The sequence below is a fragment of the Camelus bactrianus genome, chromosome 30 (assembly GCF_048773025.1).
Source record: "Camelus bactrianus isolate YW-2024 breed Bactrian camel chromosome 30, ASM4877302v1, whole genome shotgun sequence".
Taxonomy (NCBI): domain Eukaryota; kingdom Metazoa; phylum Chordata; class Mammalia; order Artiodactyla; family Camelidae; genus Camelus; species Camelus bactrianus.
Window position 1 is genome coordinate 18,692,010 of NC_133568.1, and position 24,154 is coordinate 18,716,163.

Here is a 24,154-nt window from a genome sequence, read left to right on the forward strand (position 1 = left end):
TAGCTTTTTCTTTCATGATGTATGCATAAATCAAATCATCACAATATACACTTTAAATATCTTACAGTTGTAATTGTTAATTATACCTCAATAAAGCTGAAAAAATAAAAAAGATGTTTTCTCAGTATATAAAAAAATCAAATAACTTCAAAGGAAGTAGGGATGTTAAGAATTAGTGTTGCATGAGGAGAAAAGTAGAGGGAAATACAGGATTGAATGTAGAGAGAAATATGAAGAGGGAAAGAATTTGATATAGTATACGTGTTAACTCCTCATTTCTAGCCCATTAACAGTCACTTCCCACCAACAGGCAAAGAGGAAGGTGGACCCAGTAAGAGACCTGGGGTACTGGCGATGTATAGGCTCAGTGCGTAATTAATTAGTTTTGCTTATTTAATTTTTTATTATGTCAAATAGAGCCAGAGATTTTAAAAAATATATTAGGTACAAATAATGCTCCATAGCATTGCTTTTATTTTTATTAATCATTCAGGATACGACCAAATATTGTCATGATTCTTTATGGCAGAGGACATTGTACCCTCTGTTTTCCAAGCTGTTGCATTCATTCAAGTTAAAATGCCTGTAAACTTTTATATTTTAGAGATAAAAACACAAGAATTAGGGATAGAGATTCTTTCTTTTTTAATTGAGGGCTAGTTGCTTTACAATGTTGTATTAGTTTGTGGTATGCAACAGAGTGATTCAGTTATACATACATATTCTTTTTCATGTTCTTTTTTATTATATGTTATTATAAGACATTGAATATAGTTCCCAGTGCTGTATAGTAGGACCTCATTGTTTATCTATTTTATATGTAGTAGTTTGTATCTACTAATCCAAAACTCCTAATTTATGCCTCCCTTTTCCTCTTTGGTAACCATAACTTTATTTTCTGTGTCTTTGAGTCTCTTTCTGTTTTGTAAATAAGTTCATTTGTATCATTTTTTAGATTCCACATATAAGTGATATCATATGATATTTGTATTTCTGTGTCTGACTTACTTCGCATAATCTGATAATCTCTAGGTCCATCCATTTTGCTGCAAATGGCATTATTTTATTCTTGTTTATGACTGAGTAATATTCCATTATATATATTATATATGTGTGTGTATATATATATATATATATATATATATATATATATATATATATATATATATATATGGCACATCTAAACTAGTTCAAATCATGGTTTCTTCCAATATCAATTCTATGAATTAAGCGAATGTATTTTTGTAGAGTTTCTAGAAATCTGCAATCTGGTCTATTCAGTAGTGTCCTGTTAATAATGAGGAACCTAATAAAAATTGTTCTCTATCATTTTGAGGTATACAACATTTTCAGTTATTTGAATATCTACTTTACATGTTGTTGAAAACTCGTAATGTTTAAATTAAAGAAAGGGTAATACTCGTTAACCTGTGTCACCTCTCCACCCTTGAACTTGGAGTATTTTTAATTTCATGGCCAGTCAAAATTATTTTCGCCATAGAACGTTTAACTAGTGTTCCCATTGCTGTATTCTCTCAACCAAGCATCTGACATAGACCTTGAATTACATGAAATAATGCATGAATTTGCCCTCTATAACTTATAGGAATTCTATGAAAAGAGATTCCTTTCTTGCTGCTAAGAGACTTAGTTCAACATAAATTTCTTAAAGGGGTATTACTAAGTTAATTTTTTTCTTTTGAACTTTTTCCAAATATACTGCAATATGTTTTAACATAATGAATAACACTGGTGTAACCAACAGAGATGACTGCCAGAGAGACTGTGTCTCCAGAACTTAGGGTAGAGGAGGGTAGACCAAAAAGTGAAAATAATTTGTTTTTAAGAAATTTATTTTCAGTTCAAAGTGCGACTATAGGATTGTGCACAACATATAGAGAAAACTTGAAACATAAAAGAACCAACATCCAAATGGGGTTCTGAAATACAGATCTTACCAGGCAGATAATATGGAGTGATGATAATCAGAGTTATGTGGAAAATAAAAAATCGTTTCGATAAACACTTTGATATTGCTGGAGTAGAGTATAAGATACAGAGTTCTGCTACAAACAACTAGGAAATTATAGGTCCTTAACGTTAGTATTGTGACAACGTGAAAACAAAGTGAATTAAATACGGGGTAGTATAATGAAACTTGTCTCGAAGAAGGGGAAAAAAAGACAGTGATTTTGATGGCAGTTTCAAGGACAGCTTAGAGGAGGAACAAGTCTGGAGGTCAGAACATGAGTTTTAAAGGCTGTTGCAATAATCCAAGAAAGGATGAGAGCTTTGCAGCACAAGGCAATAGGGGGTCAAAGGCTATTTAGGAAGTAAAATTTCCAAAGTGCACTGGAAAGATTAAAAAAAAAAAGTTTGGAGAATCTGAGGTTTCTAATTTGAGAGACAGCTTAGATCTCAGTAGCTCGATCTAAAAGGGAAAGCCACATTAGCACAATGTCATGGTCCTAGTTAGCTTACATACAGTAAACAGACTGAGATGTATGGATTTATAGGGCTTAGCTCTCTGGAGAACATCACACAAGCTATGTAGCTATCGAGTATATAACAGAGATGTTTCATGACTGAAAAAGCTCCCTTCTGTGTAATTAATGTAACATCTTACGTTACTTACAGGCTTCCTAAGTTAGTGTAGTCTGAGCCAGCAAGAAAGGACCTGGGGAACTGTTGACAATCTCACTCCTCTCTCTACTTTGTGCTTCACAGCTACTTGTATCCTAGAAGCTTTCAGTAAAGCTTCATACTGAATGTGACCTCTGGTTCATTTGAGTCTGATTTAACAGTTGGATCCTTTGTAATAACTCAATGATTATCTGATCCAGGAGTCTGAGAAGGAATGTTTGAAGACACTGGTCTAAATTAATTCCTTCAATATTTCCAATGCAGCCCTATAGAAATAGGTCTGGAATGGAGAAAAGTCATCACCACACTGGATTGACTCTAAACAGTCTCATTTTTTGTTGAATCATAATAGCTCTATGTTCTTCAGTTGTTCAGTTTTTTGTTGGGCTTTTGTCTCAGCTCATTTGGTCCCTTAATTCCTTTTGATTGCAAAGTCAGTTTTGTTTTGTTTTGTTTTTTGCTTGTTTGTTTGGTTTTGTTTTCCCTCTGCTGTCTGGCTTTCATATTAGTCCTCCATTCAGGGCACAACTTTTAATGTTTATTCTGCCCAGCCAGCCCCTTACTTTCCCCACGGGCTGCTCGCCCAGCCCATAGCAAGAGACTTAGGAATATTGGCTCCAGCCAGAGGCCATGCCTCACTTGCCACTTTTGTTTGCTGTAATTCGAATGGTATCCAACTCTTCCCATCTAAAATGTCCATCTAAATATGTCTGTTTTTTTCCTACTCTAAGACCCCAGTGTAGAATGTAGGCACAAATTCTATAGATATTTTATGATAATATTGGAATTTATTAAAATAAAAAAAGTGTGACAAACAGGTTTAAGAGCACAGATGCCTGGGGTCGAATCCTAGCTCTGACCCTCGCTAGCAGGTTCCCTGATCTATCTCCCTGTGTTCACTTTCCCCATGTCTGTAATAAATAGTACTCATGCTTCCTCACTGGTAAATGAATTGGTTTGTGTATATAAAGTTCTTTACACAGTGCCTGGAATTTAGTAGGGCTTCAATTTGTGTTGATATTATTAATACTACAGACTTTAAAAATGGTTTTTGAGGTAGGTTTTTGAACTCACTGTTCAAAACTCATATTCTGTCTGGTTTGTCATTCTGCCTTTCCACGCGCAAAGACTTGTGTTAGAGGCACGATGTGGAACAAATGGGCTATAGATGGGCCTGGAAGTGTGAGTAGACATCCCAGGTGGCAGCATCAAGAAAGATATGATCTGGAACTATGTGAAGTAGAAAGATGTAAAGATTACGAATCTGTTATTTAAGTAAAAGGTATTTCAAATAATTTGACAAAACCCAAAAAATGGAAACATTTTTCAGCTGTACTGTGGTTTTATAGTTTTATTTCCTGAGTGCCAAGAACACCACCTTTCTGATAGAATGACCAGATTTTATCAGAAAATGTAACAGTAATGTAGAAGGAAGAGATATAACTTTATTAAGAAAAGCAGTTATGTTTAAATTTTATTCCTGAATTACCCTGGACCCCTGGTCAGTTTTCCTGTCTGTCTCCTACACTTACCGTACCTCACGGGCTCAGTGTCTACTAGGCTGAGATACAGCAAGAATCAAGGTTATTTTTGTGACTCCTACTCCCCATGTTGACCAGTATAAAAAGATATATGGAGAAATATATGAGTTAGAAATTTTTGAGACAGCAAGCAACAGAATGAATGAAAACAATGAGTGTTCCATTTGCTGAAGTTGGTTCTCTATTCCCAGTTCGCCCAAATAATCTTGGTTGCAGACATCTCACGTACATTTGGAACTTGTACTTGGAACTGACCCGTGATTTCAGATTATCTCTCGGTCACCCTGCAGTCCTGTCTGAGAGCATTTTACCACTGTGGTCCCTTGGGAACATTTTAGGATGCATTTAATCTTCCATGGATAGTAAACACAGTATTTCCAAGTCTCAGCTCCCCTGTTCCCATTTGTCAAATCATTTAAACGTACATAGGAATACAAATGAAGGCGTACATACCCAGTTATCTTTGATTTAGTCATGAGCTAGAGGTATGACATAATGCATAGTTTATGTTAATTCCCTTTGCCCGGATCACATAGCTCAGGGAATAATTGGCGTAATTAAAAGTACAGCTTCGCTCAACGGTCTAACTTTAGCACTTGTGCTTTGTTTCAATGATTTATGGGTAACTTTGAAAATCAACGTTACTCAGCCCTTCTCAAATCCTATGGATTGATCCTTGTATAATCACAGCAAATGCATTCAGTAACTGTGTTATAAATTAAAATTTCCTTTGAACAGCTCATTTATTGTGATCATTCAACAGTGCTGGATTTTTGTTACAATGACTGTATTGAAAAGTTAATGCCTCTTGGAAATAAGATGATGAAAATGTGAAAATGCCAACTATATAGATTTGTTTTATAGCTTTGTTAAATTTGGTTTCTACTTTTTCCTTGATTTCTAAAGTGAAGAACATTTCTGCAGGGTTTTTTTTTCCCCCTTTACATAAAAGGAGCAGCTTTGAATCATTTTGCTTTCAATTTTATGCTTACTTTTTCTTCTTAGCCACCTAACTCCAAGGCCATTAAAGGCAGAGGTCTTCCTAATTGAGCATTGTGAGGCAGGGGTCAGTCTAGGATCTGGTCCAGGAACCAAAGGTGCTGGATTATTTGGTTATTGATTCACACACTCACAAGTCCTCACAATAATGCACACCCAAATGAGATCACGTACAAGTAAAGATAGTTTTGTGGACCTGGCTAAATGTTACTACCTATTTGTGACATTTAGAACTTACTTGTCATGGAACTCACAGAAATTTGTTTCTGTTTCCTAAGAATCGTTCATGCTTCATAGTTACGTGCTCTAAAATTGGCGTAGGAAAAGTATATGTCAAAATATTAGAGATATTTCATTCAAATGAACTAATGTTTACTTATTGCTTTCTTAATATCTTTAAAAAATTCTTTGTATTATTATAATTCACACAAAAGCCTGGCATACAGGGCTACTGAGGCAATACCTGTTTGAAAGAAGACTCAAGATTTAAAAGTGTTTAAAGGCAATACAAGATCAAAATACAATTTCATGTCTATACACTAGTAATTAACAATCAGAAAATAAAATTAAGAAAAAAATTCTGTTTACAATAGCATCAAAACTAAAATCTCTAGGGATAAATTTAACAAGAAATTCAAGACAAATGTACGGAAGTTTTAAAATATCCTTGAAAGAAATTAAAGACCTAAATCAATAGATATATGACTTGCAAACATTTTCTCCCATATCATGGGTTGTCTTTTGACTTTCTGGAAGACCAAGAAACACAAAAATTTAAACTGACATGATCCAATTTATGTTTTTCTTTTAAAATTTTGTCCCATGTGCTTTTGGTGTCTTTTCTCAGAAACCGTTGCCTAAACTGAGGTCACAAAGAGTTACTCTTATGTTTTCCTCTAACAGTTTGATAGTTTTAACTCCTATACTTAGGGGATTTTTCTACTTAAAATTCTATTTAAAAATTTTTTTTTATTGAAGTATAGTCAGTTTACAATGTTATGTTAATTTCTGGTGTACAGCAGAGTGATTCAGTTACATATATATGTAAAATATATATATATATATATATATATATATATATATATATATATATATATATATAATATATTCCTTTTCACAGTCTTTCTCATTATAAGCTATTCCAAGGTATTGAGTGTAGTTCCCTGTGCTAGGCAGCAAGACCTTGCTATTTGCCTATTTTATGTACAGTAGTCAGTATAGTAGTTTGGGATTTGCAGATACTAGCTACTGTACTTAGGTTTTTGATCCAGCATTAGTTAATTTTTGTATATGATGTGTGGTAGGAGCCTAACTTTATTTTTCTCTGTGTGGATGTCCACTTGTCTCAGCATCATTTGTTGAAAAGAAATCGTTTCGCTGTGCTTTTCAAAAATCAACTGATCGTCAATGGAAGTATTTATTTCTGACTCTTAGTTCTATTCCAGTGTATACTCTCAGTAAGAAAGACAATCAATTCATTCCTGTAACGATGTAGATGACTCAAAATGCATTTTGCTAAGTGAAAGAAATTATGCACAGATTGTAGAAAAAGGCAAAATTACAGAGACAGAGATCAGATGAATGGTTCCCAGGGTTGCAGGTCCAAGGGGTAGGCTGTCTTTAGAAGGGCAGGCAAGGAATTTGGGATGTGATGAACTATTTTGTGTCATGACTATAATGGTGGATACATTACTCTATGCCTTTGTGTTTTTTTAATTTAAATTATTTTTTACTAAGGGGGGGATTAGGTTTATTTGTTTATTTTTAGAGGAGGTACTGGGGATTGAACCCAAGACCCTATGCATGCTAAGCACATGCTCTACCATGTGAGCTATATCCTCCCCTCTGTGCCTTTGTTAAAACCCACAGAACTATACACCACAAAAAGTAAATTTTACTGTTTGTAATTTCTAAAATAAAAAATAATGGTTTGGAAAGTTAAAGTAAAATAATGATCACTTTGTTCTAGATTGCACTCTTCCTTCCTCTGAGTAATACAGTGATTTGATTCAATGGCTAGAGAGTCAATTGAAGACAAATAGGAATTAGAGAATTCCACACACCAGTAAATATTTCAAAAATGCTATTCTGCTCCTATACTACTAAAATTTAGGGATTCACCATGTTTGTTAGAGGCTTCTTATCAAGTGTATTAATTGGTGTAGCTTATAACATGGATGAACTTTATTTGTATTTTGTTCTGTAGTTAGAAACTTCAAGAAGCAAAAATGTTAGAATGAAAAAATGCATGAGGGAGTCAACCAAGAAGTAATACTAATTTCAGTTGCCATTTCCATAGTGTTTGGGGCAAAGATGCCTGTAATTGCTTCTGTTGCTGAAAATGAAGTTTGCAATGATCTATTGATAGCTATTCCTTCATAGCAGAATCACTCATGATAAGATACATGGAGACAAAGAACTCACTTGAATATATTCATTAGACATAAATCAAGGAGAGAGAGAGAACAGTTTTACAAATATAATTAAAAGAGCCTATATTTTACAAGTAGAGGCACATGAAAATTTTCTACTTTGGCAGAAAATCTTAACATCTACTTTGACAGATGATCTGAAGTCTGAAAATAATAGTGAGTCACAAAATTTTGGGAGAAATCAGTGTTTAATAGGATCCCATTTAATGGGCTTCTGACTGCTTCTTCTCAAGCAAAAGAAAATAGAGAAGTTTATATTAGAATTTCTCTCCTTCATTTCAGATGACTGATCACTCAGTGGGTCTTCTACATTTGTTGCCATGACAACAGAGATGGGGAAACAGAGAAACTATTAACTATGTCTCTCTAGATACTCAATTATATGTTTGATAGGATGATGTGCTTAATAAAAAGTGACAGCACAACATATTGCTCCACAGACTCAATCTGGGTTCTCCTTTAGTGCAAGCTGTCTTCCAAACCGTCCCATCAGTTTTTATGATATGAAACCGTGGTAAACCATTTGCTTTTGATCCAGTGATCCTCCTAGGCTATTGCTTCTTCTGACTACATACATTTCCACCATATTCTCCACTGAAGAAGCTACTGTTGTGCCCAGTGTTCAGTTATTACCAGTTTGATGGTTTTCCTGATGCTTGTTCATCTGCAACAGAAGAGAAAGTTCTTGCTCAGCTGGCCTGTGGACACAGTGTATTGAGCTATGAATCTTAACCCTGTCTTTATATATATATCCCACTCATAAGAAGTTTTTTCCCAAATAATAATGCCTCCTTTTAGAATAGATACTTCTTATACTCAGATGATTAGCTCTTCAAGAATAGGGACTGTCTATGGGATACACTGGGTAACCTGTGTCAATGACGTGAGGGTCAAGAATACACTTGATATATGTTTAGCTGTACAAGGGTGATGCTTCAGTCCACCATAGGACGGGGGAATTTAGAATTGTTGTTCTCAATGTTATAATGTGTCTCTTCTCATTCTCTGGTCACAGTAGAGAAATAGTAGAGAGGGAGTACAGAATAATTTAATACGAAGAATATATATTACAGGGGGGAGGGTATAGCTCAAGTGGTAGAGTGCATGCTTAGCATGCTTGAGGTCCTGGGTTCAATCCCCGGTACCTCCTCTAAAAATAAAATAAAACCTAATTACCTCCCCCTGCCAAGTAAGAACATATACTACATAAACCACACACATATAAAAGTTACATAAAATCAGGAGCAATTACATAAAACAAAAGTTAATTCTTTCATTATTATACATGGTCCTAAACAGATCATTAATATCCTGAATTCCAAAGTTTATGTGGGTGTATCATGAGGAAGCAAAACTAGAATTTAAAAACTATAGTGACATTATCTGATTACTTTTTCACACATTACCTTGCCAAGGTTTTTATGGCATCTTCTCAGTCATTAAGTAGTTTTCTATAGTGTTCCATTAAAGAAAGATTACTTGGCTGGAATTCAGTGCTTTGTGTTTAAACGTTACTTTGCCTCTGGGTTCTTTAACCCCAGGGCATGACTCCTGGCCCAATCCAGTGGTTCTCTAGGGGAGCTTTTTAAAAAAGATACAAATGCATGGAACCCACCCAGACAAATTAAATCAGAACTTCTGAGATTGTGATCAGAGTTGTTTTTTTTTAAGCATCCCCAGTGATTGTTTAAAAAAAAAAAAAACAGTTACAGTTAACTCACTGGATTATTAGCCAGTAAAGTTAATAGAAAAAAGTCTGACCTCACTAGTTCTGTCTCAGAACAGCCATCGAGAAATTGGCTCGTTTCTCGAGAGAATGAAGGTACACACTCACATTACACAGCATTTTGCTCTACCACATTTGATGAAAGAACATATATTCGCTTTGAGCGTAAGTGTCCAGCTGGCCCAAAGGGCTCATTGTCTGAGCATTTAGTATGTTAACAGTATGATCTATGATATTTGGTTTGATGTTCTAAGTAGAAAAATGCGAGATTGTTGAAGAAGGCCTTATGATATTGAGAGAAGCAAGTCTTCATTGTGGAATGGAAGTAGCTGAATCTATTTTAATCATATCTCTCCCTAAATCAGAAGGAGTCACGTAATTTGTAAAACTATAGAATGTAAGTGAGAATTATCTTACAGCTACACAAGGTCTAGTGTCAGTGACTTCCAGTTCAGTTAAAGGGGTTGTTTACAGATGACCTATTTTATTTCTCCATAATCTACTGTGTATCCACTAAACTGAAACAACTTAAAACCAACTACATTAAAAAAAGAAAGAGATTGATTTATTTAAGCCCAGGGAAAGGAGAGGAGAGTGGCAACAACTCCTCCTCTTCTCTCTGATTTATTCACCACGTGAGGTTGCCTCAGGACTGTTTTTGCTCTCCCTCTGGGGAGACGAGACTTTCCACCAAGGAAGAGGTGAGGACTTCTAGACTCGGCTGTGAGGGGGCCGACTTTCTGTCTGGGAAGAGCTGAAGGAGTGGGTGGGCTCTCCTGGGGTTATCATCATCTCCAGCAGCTGCTGTTCTAGTGACGACTGAAAACATTGTTTTTAACGGTTCTCGCGTTCTTTGCTCCTCTTATACACAGCAGCGCCTCCTGACTCGTGGACTCATTGTATCCATTAGGTGGCACCCAATCTGTGTGGCAGGTGTGGGAGCGACAGCTCTTTTCAGGATCTGACATAATTTTGGGTCAACTGCTTGGTTGCACTTAGAAAAATAACTGTGTTGTTAAAAAACAACCATCGTTATGGCCTCTTCATTCTGACCCATGTAAATCAATGTGATTCTCTAAATGATCTGAACCAAAATGTACTTAATATCTTAATGTAAGTATTTTTTATTTCACCAATTTTACACTATTTGCCTTCACCGTTCATCTGGAAGTTTCCTTCACATAGGCTAACAGATGCTATCTTTCTCATTTTCCATGGCAGAAAGCTTTGCAGTGTGCCCATAAATATGTTAATACACAAGTAACTTAATTTTCATAAACTCGAACTGTGGCTGTATATCAAAGAAGAAGTAACATGCTAACATGGTTATGAAGAATTTCCATTTGCCTTTTTCTGAATTTTCTTTTCAACAGTGCTGATTCTTAGAGCTTTAAGTCTTGCCAAATTCCCCACATAAAAAAATTTGTGTTTATATGCCTTTTGAGATTAGCATAGCCATGTAACTTGTCTAGGTGAACAAACATGAGTGAAAGTGATGTGAAACTCCTGTGATTGATCTCTTTCTGCTACCGCAGTGATCCGCATTAGAGTTGGTGGTTGCTCTGTCCGCCTAGGGCCCAGAACAAGACACTGTAGACTAGACACCCAGATAATCTGCAAGTGTAGTTAAAAGCCACTAAGGTTTGGGGGTTATTTGTTACCATTGCATAATCATTCCTGACTGCTCTCACCATGTAATTCCCAGGAATTTCAGTGTGCTTTGAATTTTAGCTGAATTTATCAGTTAGCCTGTATTGTCACATAGGTGACTACAGTTCTTAACTCCTCCTGCTTCATCCTCAGGGGAGGCAATTATGGTGATATCATCACTGTAAGGCACTAACTGGCTTTTAATGTTTATCATTTCCAAGTCCTTCTCCACCTAATTATGACGAACGCCAGTGAATTCAAATATCCCCATGGGAAAACAGTAAATGTATACTCGATTCCATCCAAAAGCACGCAGGCTGAGCCTGGCTCAGTTGAAAAGAAGGCCCTCGCTAGTCTGGGAGGGCAAACAGGTTTCTGCCGAGCTCTCTGACCTCTTTCTTGTTCAGTCTTTTCCACGTTCGACCCAGCCGAAGCCACCAGAGACACCCTGTGCTCCTGACCTCCAGGGTGTCTGCTTTGCACACTGACCGGTCAAGACTGTTAAGAGGGGATTTAGTAAGAAACAGTACTCCTGCTTCAGCCACTGTCTTAACAAGGGTGGTGATCTCTTGCCGCCCTCCGGGCAGTTCTAAAAGTTGTCCTTTCGTGTGGCCAGTTGGAACTGGGCAAAGGGCGGACTTGGACAGCAGCCCACGTGAAAAGGGCCCGGCCAACAGGACCAAGCACGCATTGTATCCATCCCATTCATGCGCGTGGGAAGAGCCCAACCCATAGCTCTCCACCCTCCCAACACAGAAGCTCCTCACTCTCCCTCCCCTTTCTCATTGGGCCTCTCACAACAGCATCGCTGTCCTGTCCGCAGTCTCACTGTGCCTCAAGCACTCACGCCTGCTGGGAAAACTAAGCATTTGCAAAAAACGGCTCCTTGGCTGCTCCACTCCTATTGTTTCGTAAGATCCCCGTCAGGGGGTGGATGACTGGATGAGCAGGGCATCGGCTTTTAATTGTTTTCAGATTTGACCACTTTGACTAAGACGGTGGACTCATTTCTGGTTCAAATATTTTTCATTCCAAACTGAGGTCCTTGCAGATGAATCTGAATTCCTCAAGGCCTCAGAGGCATAAGGAGAATAGATTATATCGTCTTCATTGATAGTTGTGTTTGGAAAGGACTTAGGTCACCGGAGTTACATTTGATTTGTCAGGCTTGGTTTTATTCTTTATCATGGCAGATCTGTTTCAGTTTTTATCTTAGTCCTAGGGCGCAGGTCCTTTATTTTGGAGCTTCGCCCTTAGTTGGAAAGCCTGGTTTGTCTAGAGTGTCCCCTGAGTGTCCCAGGCACTCGGCAAGGCCTCTTCCCTCCTCCAGGACTGGAGCTCCCAGGGGCAGTTAACCAGTCTGCCAGCTGCTCTCTGCTGCGCTGCACGGAACCTCCCAGTGTTCACGCGTAACCCGGCCCGGGAGACCCACGGTGAACCCCCACTCCAGCCTCCCTCTGCACGGCAGCCGCTTCTCTGACGCTGCCGGATGGGTGAACCCCGGCTGCTGCAGCACTCAGAGCTTCAGCTCTGCCTTCTCAGCTCAGCGAGACCCGTCCTCCTGGGCTCCACCTCCGGGCACCACAGCACGTAAGTCCTCCAGGCAGAACGGGTGATCCGTGTGCTTCCTGGTTTTCTTCTTTCAGGGATGATGGTCTTGCGCTGCCTTTGTTCGATGCCGGGAGACTGTTGCTTCAGGTGTTGTTGTCCACTTGTATAGTTACTTACGACTGGGGGACAAGCGCGGCGCCAGTTACTCCATCAGGCCTGAGCGTGGACACCTGATTGTCTTTATTTCCAGGAAGGCTTTTTTCTGTTCGTGTTTGTTTGTAATAGCCAGATAAGTATATTTTCATAAACGGGCCAGCAGGTGTCAGTAAAAGGCAAAGCAGTGACATGTGAGTTTTGTATTGGGCTGTCAGATATTTAATTATCAGAGTCAGAGCTTAGCAAATAAATCCGTCTTTTAAATGTAATAACTCTACGCATAATCCTCTTTTTTTTGGTGGCGGGGGTGGACAGGTGGTAGCAAGAAGAGGCATTGGTTTGATTTTCCAAGGGAGCAGTAGGACCGCCAGACACTCAGCTGTTCTGGCCAATCATAAGGCCTTGAGAAATCCCACTCAGAAGGTTTTCACAAAGAAATCTCACACCTCCCAGGGGCCAGTGCCCCTGATCAAGCTGGCCTTAAGGTTTTCTTTAGTTTGGTTAAACTTTAGACAGACTTCTTCCTGATTCTCAGCCAGACCCATGACCTTCAACTTCCTAAAACATTTTTTTTTTTTTTTTAGAAAACTTGTAAAAATCTTCCTCTATCACTTTGAGATGTAAAGCTTTTAAATTAAACTTCTTGCCTGTTTTATAACCCAAGAACGTCTTTCTGAAGGACCTGGAAGCCATGCCTTTGAAATGTCATCATCAAGTAAGATGGTGCCTCCATCTCCCAGTTTCAGTGTGGGGAGAGGGGGCAGGAGACTTTGATGGACACCTCGCTCCAAGGTGTAAAACTAGCTCACGTCAGGAAGATAGGAGCGTGTTTATTTTTCGTCTGGGTAAGGTCAGTTAGCAAACACAGATGCCTGAAGATCTCATTACTCCAGCTCTTAAGACTCTCTTTGTTTCAGCAGAGTTGAGCTCAGACTGAGTTCTGGACTCTCTCCCCTAATGCGGTTGCTCTGAATAACATCTTCTTTGTGTGCTTGACTTTGTCCAGTGCAGTTTCTGCTTTGACCTACGAAACCGGAATTTATGTAAAAATCTCTAAGTTATCCTTCACATTTTAAACAAGTATTTTATTCACCATACTTAGTGTGATGTAGACATTCAAATACACGCTCAGGGTTTTTGAATGTAAAGTACTTGTATGTGAGAGACTATTATATGAGAGTTTTGTTCCTGAAAAAAAAATTTCGTACGTCTGTAAAGATGGTTACACATATCTGCCAATGTACTGAAATCCACTGAATTGTTCATTTTTAAATGGATGAATGGTATGGTGTGTGGGCTGATTCAATAACACTGTAAGCTTCCAGCGAGTATAGCGCTTGTCAGCCAAAGTGGAACCTAAAAAAGACAAGAATTCTTCTAGTGTTAGCAAGTTCATCGTTTGTATTGGTGTCTCACGCATTGAAGAATTCTTTGTCATTAAGATGTTTCAAATGCGTTAGAAACAGAGTTCAGAAAATTATACAACTCATAAAACAGTGATTATTACGAAATTTAAGAATAACTGAAATTGAATGAGTTGGTTATGCATCTAAGCATAGAAAGCTTACTAGACCTTTATTTAAAGTTGTATTATTTAAAACTATAAAAAGTCATAACTTCAGTAGCTTTTCAGAAGGGTCCTTGAACTCCCCGAAACCTGAGTAAAAATAGTATTTCCCTTATTAATAATTGCTAGATGTATGTAACTTTAAAATATATATTTGCTGAAAGTTGGCTAAGTGAATTTTGTTGGCTACATGCAGGAATGCAGTATTAACGTACACTGTTAGTCTCATAATAGAAATAAGCTTGTAATATGAGTAAGACTTTATATAATAACCACTTTATAAAATAGGATTCTTCCATGTGGGATATAGCCAAATATAGCTCTTTTATTAAAGTATATCTATTAAAAGCATGCTAGAATAAAAACAAAAGTTATGCAGAGAAACTCATGCAAATACGTCATATATAAAGTTGCTCTCTTAAATTTTCGCTTTGAAATCAAAGTTTGAATGGTTGGCAATATATTAATTTCCTCACTAGACCCTGCACAGAGCAAAAAGTACTGTTTGTGTGAGTCCGTGTTTAACTTTGAGCTCAGTAGTGTTCCCAGATTATTTAAGTACCTTAAATCGTATCATACTTACGCTATAAAATGAGTTTTAAGCAATTTATTGTCTCTGTTTCTGTAGCTGTGAAGACAGTACCCTTGATCCTTCTCACACTCACATAATGCACTTGAAATTAGACATATCTTTAAGGGAAAAGTTTTTATACACTAATTAGTCTGTTATATGATCATGATGAATATGAGATGGCTAAATTATTCTTCAGGAAATTTTTATTTAAAATTTTTGAAAAATAATTATTAAAATAATGTTTTATTACAGAATGCCGAATTATAAAGACTCTCAAATAAGCCACTCTTCCATAGAAAGGATATTCCTATATTAAATATAAATATCTAAGATTTTAGTTTTAATTTGTCTATGTAAGTGACTGAGCAATGTATAAATTCATACCAAATAATGGCAAAAAAGACTTCCTTAATAATGCCGCTAAGAACGTTCAGCTGGTATAAGAGTTTGATTGAGAACACAATATTTCCTTAAGTCAGTTAAAAGTTATTTAATAACCTATTTAAATAGATGAAACCAAAATACTCTCTTTTTACCAATGTTGAGTTCTATTCCAAGGGTCATGAATTTGAGAAGATAGTTGTGCTTGAAAACTGTGATAACCAGGTTAGCAAGTAATTACGACTAAAAAGAGCATCTAATTCTATGTGGATAAAAATGACATTCCATCAGTGTGAAACCAGCCACTTTGTACAAATGGCAAAATAATGCTTGTGGGAATAAAAATATCAAGTACAACCCGATATGGGCTATTAGTTAAATTTCTAATGGTCAACTCAGAATAATTTATTTCTTTAATGTATTTAACCTACAAGTTTCCCAGGGGAAAAATGAGTGGAAAAGCTAACCAATTTGAACCACTAACTTAGATGAATGGCAGAAGAGAGAATTTCTTCTTGCTTCTCGAGACAACTCAGTATCCCTGCTATTATTTAAATTTCTAATGGTCAAATCAAAATAAAAAGAGAGAGGGAAGGGTCTGAGGGGTTACGGTACCTGGAACCTAACAGAAGGGTGGAGCCTAGTAAGCGGATATGCACGGAGACGGTCTTACGGCGGAGGCTGGCCAGTGAGTTTACCGGAGCAGTGGTGTTTGACATGCAATTTAAAATTGTCCTAATCTGTAATGTAATTTTTCACTCCGAGCCAAAATATTTTCAGTAAAAATCTGATACAAACAAAAGCCTTGGCTACTGGAGTTTGGGACATGAAAAGAAGATAATCACAGTTTTCTACAAGAGAACAGCAACACAGCAAGCAATGCTTAACCGGCGTGTTTTAACTCCAGTGTGCATTGTCTCAGGAGTGGATGGGGGACTATCAACTTACTCCCAGTAAGAAATCCTGCTGAAGGGACATCCCACTTTGGGAGGTTTGCAGACTCCTAAGAAAATACCAGTTAATAACAGAATGTCGAATATTCGATAAAACAACTTGGTTTAGCCTCTTAAAAAAAAAAAGTCAAGGTTGTTAATACAAAGAAGGAGATGAGAAGGAATGAAAGACTTCTCTATATTATTGCCGCACAGCAGGGAAACAGGCTCCTCAAAACCTTGCTTTGAGGCAATTGAGCAGGCAAAGGATTTTGTAAGGTTTGGGGGATGGAGCTACTGCGAACACAGCAGGTGGCTGAGATGTTGAGAAGACCCAAAGCGGATTTCCAGGCACTCTGGCCTGTACATTTTCCAAACAGACACCTGGTTAATGTGAGCAAGAGAAAAAGACCCTGCCCTTTCTCTGAGAAAGATGTGAGTGATGGCAAAAAAGGAAGAACAGAGTAGATACGAAATTATACGAACAAAGGAATCAGAATTACAGTGTTCCCGTAATCTTGGCTACAGCAGTCGCTTGCAGGGACCACCTTGAGAAAGGAGTCCACCTGAGACTGAATTATGTGACAGAGCCACTGTGTTTTGTAGCAATTTAGGAAAAAAAGTTGAATGAATAAAATTAGAAATTTGGGGGAAAATGATGTAGAAAACCATGAAATACAAAGGATACTCTTTGATTGGTTCAAAAATATTATTTATCTAAATTTTGTGTATCTAAATTTTGAAACGGATTATTATTATTCCAATCAAATTTTTCCTTAGGTTGATTCCTAAACAGAATATTTTGTTTCAAGCTAAGACAGAATTTATGTTAAATTTCTTATCTATGAAGAGCAGGTGGGGAAAAGGCATGTATTGCCATATTGAAAACACAGAGTGTATTTCTGCACATAAAATAATACAAAAGGAAAGCACTTTAAACATAAAAGAAATGTATGAGTGAAATTAATATTTTTTAGAAACGCAATTTTATGTTAATTAAATTATTTGTAATTCAGCTTTCAAGTACAACTAATTAGCAAAATGGGAGTGTCAGGTTAAAATTCAGCAATATTTAAATTATTTATGGTATTATTTATGGTATTTCATCTTAAAATTCTTTTAACTCTGGATTTAGTTCTCTGACCACATACAATCTAATTAGTAATATCCATAATGTTCTTTATGTATCTAAGCAATGCTCATTTTCTTAAATTTAATCTTCTATCTTACTGATTAAATTTGCTCTTTAATCTGCAAAAGCACAAAATAGATTTATTTTTGAAGCTCTAGAGCATTTGGCTGATTCAACATTGGAAAAACAATTAATATTGCTGAATCTTTACGCAGGGTTCAAATGATGGTTTAGGGCAGTGCAGCTGAACGGTGCATCTGCCCTGTGCACCGAGCAAGGAGTCCACCCTGAGGGTGAGGAGGAAAGAGCCCACAACACGGGTTCCACCTACTCCACTGGCCTCAAAAGCCCGGCTCAGGCCAGAGCAAATAGCAGTTTCCCACTCTTCTCTTTACCCTTCTTTTTTCTCACGATGTCATCTCTTCCCTAGAGACCTTCATCCTGGCTTCATATTCTGTGTCTAAACGGAGATCGTATCTGATTTGGTGATGTATTTGTGTATAGAATTTTGTGTATGTAAAAATCGAATGCAATAGGAATCGTTTTCTACTTCTAATAATTTCAAAGGAAACAAGATGGTGGGGGGGTTTTTTGTGCCATTAACCAAATTTCTAATAAATGAAATAATATTCAAAGAGTTGATGAACTGGAAGGATTAACTGCTGTAGAATGCCTAATTTGTTTCAAGCCACAGAATTTGATTTCTCACTTTTAAAAAATGAGAATATTAATCTATGCCTCACAGTGTTCTCTTGTGAAAATTAACTGGTATTATGAATGTAAATTAACTGAGGCTCAGAGAAATTAAACAATTTGCTGCATAAATGACAGGTGAAGGATCTAGTTCCAGTTAGTAGAACTTGTTAGATGCATTTGGGAAGAAGTTGGATCCCATGACTCTTAGAAACTGATCTTTTTTTATACGTTCAGTTGAATATGCCACTTTACTGAACTATAATTCACTATAATCCCTTTACTCCTTTCCTGATGGAAAACACACACGTACCAAGAAACCTTCCTTGCATTTACTAATTTGCCCACCGGATGGCAGTATCAGTCCACAGGCTGTCGAACAGTCCAGTAAAAGTTCTTGTAAAACTTTGACATCCTTTATTTGTGCGAAGCTAAGTAAACCTAGGCTTGACCACATTTGTTCCCCGATGTGTTGATATTATTCTTACCATTCGCAAATGAAACACTGCTGAAAAGTCCCACATGGACGTTGTTTTGCCGCATTACCGTGAGTGAGGCCTGATGGGGCCAGTCGCGGTTCAAGGGTCACCAGAGGCAGGAACTGTTGATGGTCTGGTTACTCCCAGCTGCCCCGGAGAACCCGGCACATCACGCGGGGCCGCTCAGGGGCGACACCAGGGTGATCACCAGGCGCGGGGGCGGGCGGACGTGGGCTCTGGACAGGTGCCTTTATTGTAGTTTCTGTGGAAAAGAAAGGAGAAAGGAAAGCAGGTTTAGGCTTGGCTAATGAGAATATCAGCAGGCTCTGGAGGTGGGGGCCGTCCCTGGTTGCCTGGTACCCGGCCCTGGGGCAGTGAGGGGGGTCCTTTGGGATGGGGACTTACTCTTCTGCTCTGGAAGAACTGACAGCCTCGAAACTGGGTCAAGACACCCCCCCCCACACACACACACGCACACACACACACCTCCCTGTCTTGTATAAGTTTCCTTTAAATTTTGTGGCAAGTCGCTTCCTATTTCATACGGATCAAAGTCCTTTCTATCTTGTTGAAAATGATGACTCTTTACTGTGTTAAGTCATAGTTAGTGGAAATCAGTTAAACAATCATGTATTATGTAATAGAAAGCAAATTGTGGCTCCTGATAGCAAAATGATTAAAAAGCGGGGAAGGCACATAAAAATTCAGATGGAAAGGATAAATTCAGGGTAAGAGTGGCACATACATTAAAACATGAAAATTGAAAGCCTGGAGGGATTGGCCTAAGTTTATATCAGCACCCCTAGCCCTTCCTCATCCCTCTCCAAATCAGAAGAGGCCTCTACGCCATGCAAAAGTAAATGATCATCTGGCAAGAGGACCTTCCCCAAGGCTCTCCACTCTGGTAAAGAGGTGATGGAGGGGGAGTGCTCAAATTTATACCCACCTGTGACTCTGGCCATGCAAGTTATCACAGTGATTATGACCAGAGAAGCCCTTTCTACAGCAGCTCTCAGGAATACTGCTCATCTGCTTGATGCAGGAGAAATGGAAGTGGGGCGCAAGAAGGGCCATGTCCCAGGCTTTGGTTGAGCCCCTGAGACGTGCCCTGCCAGGTGTGGGTCCTTGGCTTCGTGCGAGAAAGAATCCAAAAGCGAGCCACAGTTGAGTAAAGGTAGATTTATTCAGAGAGATATGTTGAAGGGCAAGAGAAAGGCCACTAGGTGTGGGGGTTGAGTGCTCAGATTAAAAGTAGGTACACACTCCATAGACTGTGGGCTGTCTCTGAATGGAGGGAGGGAGAGAGAGACAGAGAGACAGAGAGAGAGAGGCTGCCGCCCTGAGGGGCAGTGCTGCCCATTTTTATGGGCTTTGGTAGCTTCATATGCAAGTAAGTGGCAGGACCAGTCTAACTAGCCTGAGGAAGGGGCTGGGATTCCCAGGAAGCTGGCCATTTCCCCATCTTTGACCTTTTGTGGCTAGACTTGGGACTGCCTTGGTGCCTGTGGGCGTGTTATTCACCATGTTAATATATTACAGTGGGCATATAATGAAGCTCAAGGTCTACTAGAAGTTAAATCTCCCACCATCTTGAGCCTCAAGGCCTCCTGGGGGTTGAATCTTGCACCATTTTGATGTTAATTGCTGTAGCATTCCTTGAACGGCTGTGCCCTGCCCTCTTCCTGTCTCCTGCTCTTGGATTTACCTGAGGCACATCAGTCAGGGAGGGAGACTGACCAATTCAATATGACTTGAAAAGAAAGAATAGACTCATTTTAGAGATAGTATTGTAGCGGGAGATACACAGCATTTAATCGAAAGGGTAGATTTCTACCTTATTTCTAATATTTTTTCACATTCACTTTTTAATTATGTCCCACAATTTGCAGTTCAATATTGAAATTTTCAAGTCATTTAAAATAGTTCATTGTGATTGCAGATTTTGGTTCTGGTTTTGATTTTTATTTTACCTTTTCTATTCAGTTACCTTGTGATTTGAAATCATGTAGAATGTATTTTCCTGGTGTGGCTAAGTCTGCGTTGACAAGGCTTTCTCAATGAGTGTGGTAGGTTTTCTGGACACGGACGCACCATCCTGCTCCTGTGGTAGTCACCCAAACGAGGCAAAGGAAACTGTATAACAAACTATATCTAAGCTTTCTGAAGGCAAGGATGCTTGTCTGTTTTGTTTATTTCCTGTGTGCGCTGCTCAGAATTGAGCATGACACTATTAGATCTTTGATGCTTTTATTTCCTTGAATGCATTGGAACCAATTTCACTTGTCTATAAATTGCTGTTTTGAAGAAGAGGGGAAAAAAATCAAGATTGAGTCAGAGGAGAGTCTCAAGAGGAAAATGTATGCAGCTTCAAATTACATACAAAAATAGTATTTAGAGGGTGAAAAGGATAGACTGGAAGCTGCAGTGTAAGAGTTGTTACTGAGTCGAGGCTCCTACTTTGTGCCACACCGTGGGCTGGTAAATCATGAGATGAGTTGTTGGGACAAGGAATAGTGACTTTATTTGGAAAGCCAGCAGACAGAGAAGATGGTGGACTAGTGTCTCAAAGAGCCATCTTACTTGAGTTAGAATTCACGCTTCTTTTATACTAACAGGGGACAGAGGGGCATGGCTGGTTGTTGCAAACTTCTTGGTGCTAGGACCCTTTGTTCTTAGCACTGTCCAGGGACGTCTGTTCACAAGGTTCCTATAAACCTCCAAGGAGACAAATGTTATTCTATGTTCTGCAACTTTTTAATATGCATATGGTTAGAAAAGGGTTACACCTTTTAAAGGTCAGAGCCTTGTGAATGGGCTATCCTGAATGTTTCAGGCCATAGGCAACATTCTTGTACAAGTAGTGTGGGGCCAGCATGACGAAGCGCAGGCAACAGAGCACAGAGGTCAGAGCTAAAGGAATGATCCAATATGGAGTCAGGTGTGTTCTCCTCCGTTGCAGAATGACTTGCAGTCAACTCTAAAAAAAGGATAAAGATAACTGAACTGGTGCAGAATTTGGTAAGGATAGTTTTGCTGAAAGAGTGGAACATAAATTTCTTTTAAAAAAAGGCACTTGGCTGTTTGTTTCCTTTTTGTTTCCGCAGTGCCTGGAACAGTGCAGAACCTGTGGTTCACGTACAGTAATTAAGTGTCTCCTACGAGATTAAGGAAGGAGAGATAGAGAACACTGTTCTGAAAACAAATAGTTGAGTTCATAGTTTGGAACTCACTGACAATAACAAGAGAATGAGCCCAATAATGAAAAGGAGTGTGAAAACGTTGGTCAATGGGCATATTTTTAAAATAATAATAATAAAAACCATCAAGGATATTGATCAATTGGGAAGAGCCAAGAAAGGCTAGCCTGGATAATGTGGATCTCTAATTTATGACATAAATTCCTTGGGTTTTTAAAATCAGCTCTGATAGCAATTTATACTTCATTACTGTTTTCCTTCTAGATCTGGGTATTTCTGTATCTATCTTCCCCCATTATTGTGACTGCTTTTCTCTGTGGGCAAAGCCAAGTTATACTTGCATCTTTGAAGAGACAGTAATTCTGTAGTTGCAGAGTAATTACTTTTCTAACTTCCATAGTAAATTTTCTCTTAAAACACTACCTACAGTGTGAAATTGAGTAGATATCTGATGGAGCTCAGCCCATTTATTTCTCCCCTCAAAATCATTAAGTTTGAGTCACATTGAAAGCTATACTGACATTAAATAATGCATTCTATTGCTTTCAATTGCTTTTCTACCTACTCATTATCCAGGGAGAAAAGCACCTCACAGTCCTTCACGTTTGGAGCCTGTGTGTTTTAAATACACACACACACACACATATACACATTCTTATACTATTTTATAATTAATAAGTAATAGCAACACAAAGAAGAGAACAGCTTGACTTATTGGGCTCTTGGGTTACAATAAGTAATTCTTGTGATCAGGGATGTTATTAGCAATTGGGTTTTTTGAGTGTTATTTAATTTGGCACTAATTTTCCATCACAAGTGCTTGCTACATTATAATTTATTTTGCCTTTCATAAAATTGTCTTAATTATACAGAAAATGTTAGCACTATGGTTGGCTTTTAATTAGCATATTCCAAGAAGAGAACTGAATCCAAGCTGGGATATACAGGTATTGATTTTCTGCCTTCTATGCCACAGGGTCAAATATAATGTGCATGTTGTTTGTATTAATATATATTCCTACCAATGGCATTGAAATCTGTCACTCTTATTGATTCCTGTTCTAAAATAGCCAGTGCCTATTGATTTAGGCAGAAAAATTATTGGGATGGGTTTAGCACTTACTTGCCATGACTTACAGTCAATACCTGACCTATTGAGCAGACATTCATAATATTGCACTTTATGCATACCCACCGAAGTACAAAGCACGCAGAAAGATACAGTGGATGGGTACATTCAAGGTGGCCTGTAGACCAGCTGTCCTTGTGGGTTGTTTTCTGAATGGATCTCCAGCAGGGCTGGAGGGAAATTGTGTACAGTTGCGAGGGTGTCTAGCAAAGTGTGTGTAGCAGGAGCTACGGTACTGAAATATTATCCTGGAAGTGTCTGGAATTTATAAGAAAATCCCCACACTAAGACCACTGGATATAAGGGACTTTCTGGGTTCCAGCTGACAATACAGGTAGGATATGGCTAGATGTGAAAACTCAGCAGACATGCATCTAAAAACTTCTTGGGTGATAAAATCTATTTCCTATTTCTCAACAAATATTAGATTTTATCCATTATTCTGAAATTACCCCACTCTCAGATAAATGCAGAGCTAGAAAGCAGGAATACCATACCTTATGAACTCTCTGGAACCAGAACCACTCAGAGTTAGTCCTGTTCTAGCTCGACCTTTATATTTGTTTAATTCTGACCGGACCTCAGATTTTCAGATTTAGCCTTTTGTCTTGTATCCACTAGTGCATTGCATTCCATGGCCTTGGAACTAACTAATATTTTTTGGCTGGTCTCTATTTTCTGATGTTAACCCTGATAATTTTACATAGCTTCTCCTGGTTATGGCCTGTCTGATGCCCATAAGAACCTGATTTTACAACTTCCCATGATTTTGCACAAGGAAGAGAAGAAAACATACTTTCCATCTTCAGTAAAGCACCTGAAGGTGATTCTGGGGCAATGAGCAAACTTCAAATATGAAACTTTCGTTTCCAGAACTCCTACAATTTTTCTTGTTTCTTGAGAGAAGTGTAATTGGGAAGGAAAATTAGTTAATCTTGAGCAAGTCTGTCACTTAAGGTTCATTTCACTAATTTGTGTAACGATCTTGATTTAAAGTTTTAAAGTTATACTAATCTGTAAAATCTCTATCTAACTACATTAGTAATTGAATCAAATTTTATTATGAATTAGGATTTTCAGGCCTGTGGTTGTAGGCAGTTTGGTATCTGTGAAACACTTGGGTAACTGGTGGATAGATAATAGAGTCTGGGTTGAATCTTAATGCATCATATTCTCGAATATTTAAGAATGTTGAATTTAGTTGTTCTTGGGTGAATTTCACTGTGTACATCCCCAAAGTAAGAATCTTCCTGGTGTCATCCTTTTAAACATGATTCTCTCTTTTTTGAAAAAAATCACAAAAATGTGGGAGCATTGATCAAAAGCCAGTCTTTGGAGGTAAATAACCTTGCTTTAACTTGATTCCACCAGT